This window comes from Odocoileus virginianus, chromosome 20 (genome assembly GCF_023699985.2).
Source record: "Odocoileus virginianus isolate 20LAN1187 ecotype Illinois chromosome 20, Ovbor_1.2, whole genome shotgun sequence".
In the NCBI taxonomy this organism is placed as follows: Eukaryota; Metazoa; Chordata; class Mammalia; order Artiodactyla; family Cervidae; genus Odocoileus; species Odocoileus virginianus.
In genome coordinates this window covers 35,405,512-35,411,511 of record NC_069693.1, presented here as the reverse complement: position 1 = coordinate 35,411,511, position 6,000 = coordinate 35,405,512, and the positions used below count along the sequence as shown (strand labels likewise).

The window sequence follows — 6,000 nt, the reverse complement described above, 5'->3', positions numbered from 1 at the left end:
TCCACAAGGCCCTGGGACTCATTTCTACTCCAGAAAGGTGCAGCCCCTCAGCTTCCTTCACCATCCTGGGAGAGCGACTCTGCACAAGAGATGCAGTTAGCATCTCATCACTGCAGTAAACAGGACATGTGGAGTCCCAGAGCTTGCCAGAACAGCGCCAACCTGCTGGACGCCTCTCCCAACTCCTGTCCCTTCCCTCCAAACCCAGAGACTCAGACCTAGGCTTACATCAAAAGACTGGGAAGTCCCCCAGCACAGCTGGGGGCATCTGCTGCTTCCTCCAGGGGGGAAACAAGGGCTGCCCAAGGCTAGGTCCTGTGGACGCACATCCTGCCACCTGGGCTGCTGACCCAGGAGAGGTTAGGGCCCTTGTGTGGGACCACCGTTGGGCAATAGGGAATGCAGGGGGAAGGCTTGGTCTTCAAATCTGTGTCCAAATACCAGTATCTTGAAATAGTAGTTTGGAGTCACTCTGTCTCGGTTTCCTCATCTGTTAAATGGGATGATAATAATACTTTCCACATGCCTTATCTGGTATGATAAGGACTGCGTTAGTTTAGAGGGACTATCACATGGTGGCCGAGAGCAGGGGTTCTGGAGCTCCCCGACTCGGGTCTAAATCCCAGCTTCTTTGCTGCTAGCTGTGTAATCTCAACATGTTACCTCTCCGTTTCCTCACCTGTAAAAATGGAGATAAAAAGGCTGCTATGAGGATGAAAGGAGCAAGCACAAGAACCTAGAGTAGGTACCAGGTGCTCACGAATGTCAGGTACTGGCTTTACTCCATGGAAACGGTACTTGGCACACAAGGTAAATGGTACTCGCTCAGTAAATGTAGGCTCCATCCTCTGGTTCCCTTGGCTGTTGCGCCTTGTGTTTCCTATCCCCAAACTCAAACACACAAGATTCCCTTTGATCTCCCACCAGTAAAATGTTATTACCTTGTTCACACTCAAGTGTAAATGACTGATAGTCATTTAATTTATACCAGATGAGCAGTCACACCTTCAGCCAAAGGAACGATGTGCTGATGGTGGATTCTCAGGCCACAGGCCAGGCTGAGGGTAGGGGGCACTTGGGAAGGTAGCTCTCCCAGAGTCCTTCAGTGATAACCTTATCAGCTGGCCAGGTACCTCAAGGGTAGAAAGGATATGAGGTCCAAGACCCAGCTCTGCTCCTAAGTGCTATGTGACTTTCAGCAACTCACTTGACCTCTCTGAATCTCAGCTTCCTCATGTACTTAAGAGGATTACTTTTCTGACTTTCTCAAGGGGCTGTTTGAAATTAAATGCACCTGAAAATGGTCTGCATTTGTCTTTCCAGATTGTGGTTATTTGTCCATGCGTCCGTCTGCTCTCCCCAGCCTGCACAGGGAGCTGTTCTGTGAACACGAGCTGTACTGAAGTGCACATCCCGATCTTGGGACATAAACCCCTTCCATGCACCCAGTCACAGCCCACATGCACTTTCTCATCCATCTCGCACCATGCCCTGCAGTGACCTGGGGAAGCTGGGAATGCCCTGTTTAGCAGAATAGGAAACTGAGGCCTGGAGGGGAGGTCAGGGCATTTGCCTGAGACCACATAGCTAGAAGTGGTGGAGCTGGGAATCGGCCACAACCACTTGACTGCAGAATCCCTGCCATCACACGATATCTGGTCATCAGAGCTGGTGCTGGAAGGGCAGCAGCTTCCCTTCTCCCTTCTCCCAGGTTTGTGGGATTGGCAGAATGAGAGCAAACACTAGGATGCCTCACTCGCTTCAGGTACAGGCTGCATCAGCCTTAACTGTAGGAAGTCAATTAGAGATCTCTAGGTGGAGGGATCATCACCCTGCAGACAGCAAACTTCAGGCTCAGAGAAGTAAAGGCATTTGGCCAGGAAGTTGAGGAGCAGGACTTGAACCCAAGGATGTCAGACACCGATGGTTGTGTTTGTGACCACTACCTGGCAGTATCCTCACCCCTCCACACCTGGCTTGAGAGGCAGCGGGACAGAAGATCTGGGAGTAAGAGCTGCTTCATTGTGGGGATGCCAGGGTGAGGTGGGTGGATGGTCTTCCTAGCAGGCAGACCTGTCCAGGAAATGTACCCTCTGCAGGAGGACAGGACCGCCTGTCCCCAGAGGAATGCAAAACTCCAGGGAGGTTGTAGTCGATCCTGAAAGGGCAGTGGACCAGTGACCATTCGGGACTGCTGCTGACCCCTCCTGGGGGCGCCTTCGCACCCTCTTACCGCTCCTCCAGTCCCCTTTGTCCCACCCACCCTCCCTCGTCTCTGCCTGTGACCCTTGTATAAGTTGGGCAAGTTCCTTGGCCTCTCTCCTAAATTCGTAGGTAGTGTTTAAGCACCCTCCAAAGGATCAAGGATAATTGGTAAGACCAATTACGGTTGTTCTCTTCTCCCGTCCCTTCGTCCCTTCATCCTGGAGAGCACCAAGGGACAGGAGGCTGGGCCCCTGGGGGCTGAGTCTCCTCCTCGTACACATCGAGCATCGCTTCCCACCCTGTCCCATCCCTCCTTAGTCTCCAGGGAGGCAGGGAGAGCGGAATTCAGCCCGGGGTCTACCGGCGCACCCTGGGTGCGCCCACCCTCATCCCTGCGCCTCGGTTTCACATCCACGGAAGGGGCTTGCGCTCCCCGCGTCCCTTGGTGCGGTCTCCGGGTCCCGTCCGCATAGGCGGCGGAGCGCAGCAGGCACTGGGGCGGGTGTGGCGCCCCGCCCATCCCGCGCCCGGGCACCAAGAACCCACGTGATTTCCCGGCAGAGGCAGCCGGCTCCCAGAGCCCGCCGCCCGGCTGCTGCGCGCCCGCTTTCAGTTTCAAGCGGAGCGCAGTCAAGTCAGGAGCGCAGCCGGTGAGTACGCAGCGCTTCGCGGGGCGAGCGGCGCGGGGAGGTTGGGGTGCGAAGGCGGCGCGGCTGCTGGAGAACTCTGGAGCCCGGCGTTCCCACGGCCAGGTGGGGGCTGGCCAGGCAGATAGATGGTCAAGTATGGGAGGTCGGGCCGGCTGGACTGATGAACGGGTAAACAGCTTGGGGCGCCGGTGGGCAGGGCGGCTGAGCGCCTGAGCGCCTGCCGCCCTGGCGGAGTTTGGGGGACGAGTGGCGAGCCGCAGAGGAAAGCGAGTCCGGGTCACCCGGGTTGGGTTTCGGGACGCGGCGGCGCGCCTGCTCCCTCCCACTCCTCCACCTTCGCAGCGCTCCTGTCACCTCCTGGAGCTTCAACTTCTAATTGCCGGGCGAAGAATTCAGAAGTCCCGCTGCTCCTGGCGCGCAGTTCAGACTTTTTAGCCGAAAAAGCTTTTCAGGATAGACAATTCCAAACAGGTGCAAAAGTAGCCCTAGAATTTAGGTTGAGCTCTACAGATAATGCCTTGTTTTGATATGACCAAGCCCCGTGTAACCACCACGGTGGTTAGCTTCAACAAGCCAGCCCAGTTTCACCCCTGCCACATGTCATTTTGAAACAAATGGCAAACAGACATCACAGCACCTCAACCGAAATTTTTCACAACGTACTAAAAGAGTTTTAAACAGACGTAGCCACCTCACCATCACTTTAAATTTTTTAAGAGTAGTTCCTTCATGTCAAATCTTCGCAGACTATTCTTGAATAGTTAACCTCAGAAGTAATAGGTGAATACACGGGTGGCTTTTTGTTTACATGGGTGCTGTTTCGTTACTTGCTTTTTGTGTTTTCAAGTCGTTTTCAGCCATTTTCTCATGGAGGGGGCGGGAGGGGGACAAGATCTGGAGTTTGTTGGAATGGCCCTTCTGTGCCGTTTGCGTTGGGGTTCTTATGTTTATTTTTTAAGAAGTTGGAGGTTCAGCAGACTTAAAGCAATTTGAAAACCAGTACTTCCCAGCCTCCCAGACCTGGGGATAGCAGAAGGTGGTGTGTATCCAGAGCCAATACCTGGAGCCTCGTTTCTCCAGATTGCTTTTCTTTCTCTGTAAGAAGCTATAAGCTCAGAAAAGCATGAGGTTCAGTCTCTTATCAGAGAACAGAAGGGGAGATAAAGTTGATGATTTCATGGTGCATGCAGGTTCCCCATCTAGGGTGCTTTTCTCAGAGCTTAGTTGAAGATAGCACCCACTGGGCTGGTCATTGACTATGCCCACCTGCCTTGCCTGCAAAGCACAGCACCAGCTTGATTGGCACCTAGCAGAGGAAGGAGACAAATCAGGGGTCTCAGCACCTTGAATTTGCTTGGTGGTGGTGGTCAGTCACTAAGTCATGTCCAACTCCTTACGACCCCACGGGCTGCAGCACACCAGGCTTCCCTGTCCTTCATTGTCTCCTGGAATTTGCTCAAACTCATGTCCGTTGAGTCGGTGCTAACCATCTATCTAACCATCTCATCCTCTGTCGCCCCCTTCTCTTCTGCCCTCAGTCTTTCTCAGCATCAGGGTCTTGTTTGATGACCATGGCTGTTATATCTCTTAGAACCTCTGTCTCGCCTGTAAAATAGGGATGATGATATGTCTTTCCAAGTGTTTTTATGGGTTGATGGATGAGTATGCCCTGTTCATGGTCAACTTCAAGGTACTGCATGAGGGTGAGGGGTGAGAGTCCTTAAGGAAGGCAGACAAGCAGAAGGGAAAGTTCTTTGGAAGAGTCTGACGATGTGCTTGGCCTTATTCCTCCAACAGATAGATACAGAGGTGATGGATGTTTGTGGCACCAGTCCGTCTTCCTACACTCCCTACATACACCTATCTCCCCGCTGAGAAAATCCAGCCAAATTACTTAGGGTGTCTTCCTCTGTCTGTTATGGGTTGAATTGTGTCCCTGAAAAAGCTAATGGTGAAGTTCTAAGCCCTTTATTTCAGAATATGACTTTACTTTGAAAAAAAGATTGCAGCAGATGTAATTAATTAAGATGAGGTCATATGAGAGTAGGTGGGCCCTTAATTCAGTATGACTGGCGCCCTTATAAGAAGGAGGCTGGCATAGAAGATAGAGATACACAGGGGGCGTGGGGGGGGGGGGAGAGACAGCTGTGTGACACAGAGGCAGAGATTGGAATGAGACATCGACAAACTAAGGAAGTTCAAGAACTGCCCGAAACCACCAGGAGCCAAAATTGGCAAGGCAGAGCCCACGCCTTGAAGCTTCAGAGGGAGGGTGGCCCTGCCCGCACCTTGATTTCAGATTTCTGGCCTCCAAAACTATGTGAGTATAAACTTCGGTCATTTTAATTCACCCATTTTGTGGTCCTTTGTTACAACTGTAGCAAAACTAGAAAATTAATTTGCCATCCCAGAATCTCCCCTCTGCTTTCCAGTTAAATACATATGCAACTACTTTGTAAAGACTCTGTGCTTTCACTGCAGGGAGCACCGTTCAATCCCTGTCCGGGGAACTAAGATCCCACGTGCCATGTGGCATGGCCAAAAAAAAAAAATAAATAAAACGTTTTGGAGGCATTCTAAAGATGTAAAGTACTGGTTTTCTTTACCGGATCTGTTTTTTGAGTGTTGGCTGGTAGCCCAAAGTCGTGACTGAACCTCAGTCTGCAAGTCAAACACCCAGTTGATTTGAATAGGAAAAAAAAAAGTGAAAAATTGATCAGGCTGGCAGTTGGTGCAAGGTGTCTGGAAAAGAGAAGGCTTTTGGTCCCTGAGACTACCCTGAAAGACCATGTTTCTGCCATCCACTCCCCTTAAAATGAGGTGGAAGTGGTGAGGCAGGCAAGAAACTTGGTTATATATTTGGGACTTGTTACCCATAAAGTAAGCATGATTACTCCATGCCATCTGGGGTTTCCTAGATCCTTGAGAGCTGGGTGAAATTGTCATGAAACCCCTTTATACCCCTTTGGGAAGCCCTAAGTATTCTCAAGCTCTCTGTGGATCTGAAAGGTGAAGACAAATGTGAGCTTAGTTCTTCTGACCACCTCTGACCCCAGACTCTTCCACTCTGCAGTCATCCTCTCTGCCTACTAGACCAGGGCATGAAACCAGTAGGTTTCCTGGGGTGAAAAGATGGTGGACCTGG

General features: G+C 51.5%; 1 protein-coding gene across 5 annotated transcripts in view; it reads left to right on the top strand.

Moving 5' to 3' along the window:
• The first annotated feature begins 2,769 nt into the window (after positions 1-2,769).
• NLRC5 (NLR family CARD domain containing 5) overlaps positions 2,770-6,000 on the top strand; it is an 87,104-nt gene continuing 83,873 nt past the window's right edge. For all 5 annotated transcript variants that reach the window (XM_070451263.1, XM_070451262.1, XM_070451261.1 and 2 more), the window contains exon 1: positions 2,770-2,855. The gene's annotated coding sequence lies outside the window, so the exon portion shown is untranslated. The remainder of the gene's footprint in view (positions 2,856-6,000) is intronic.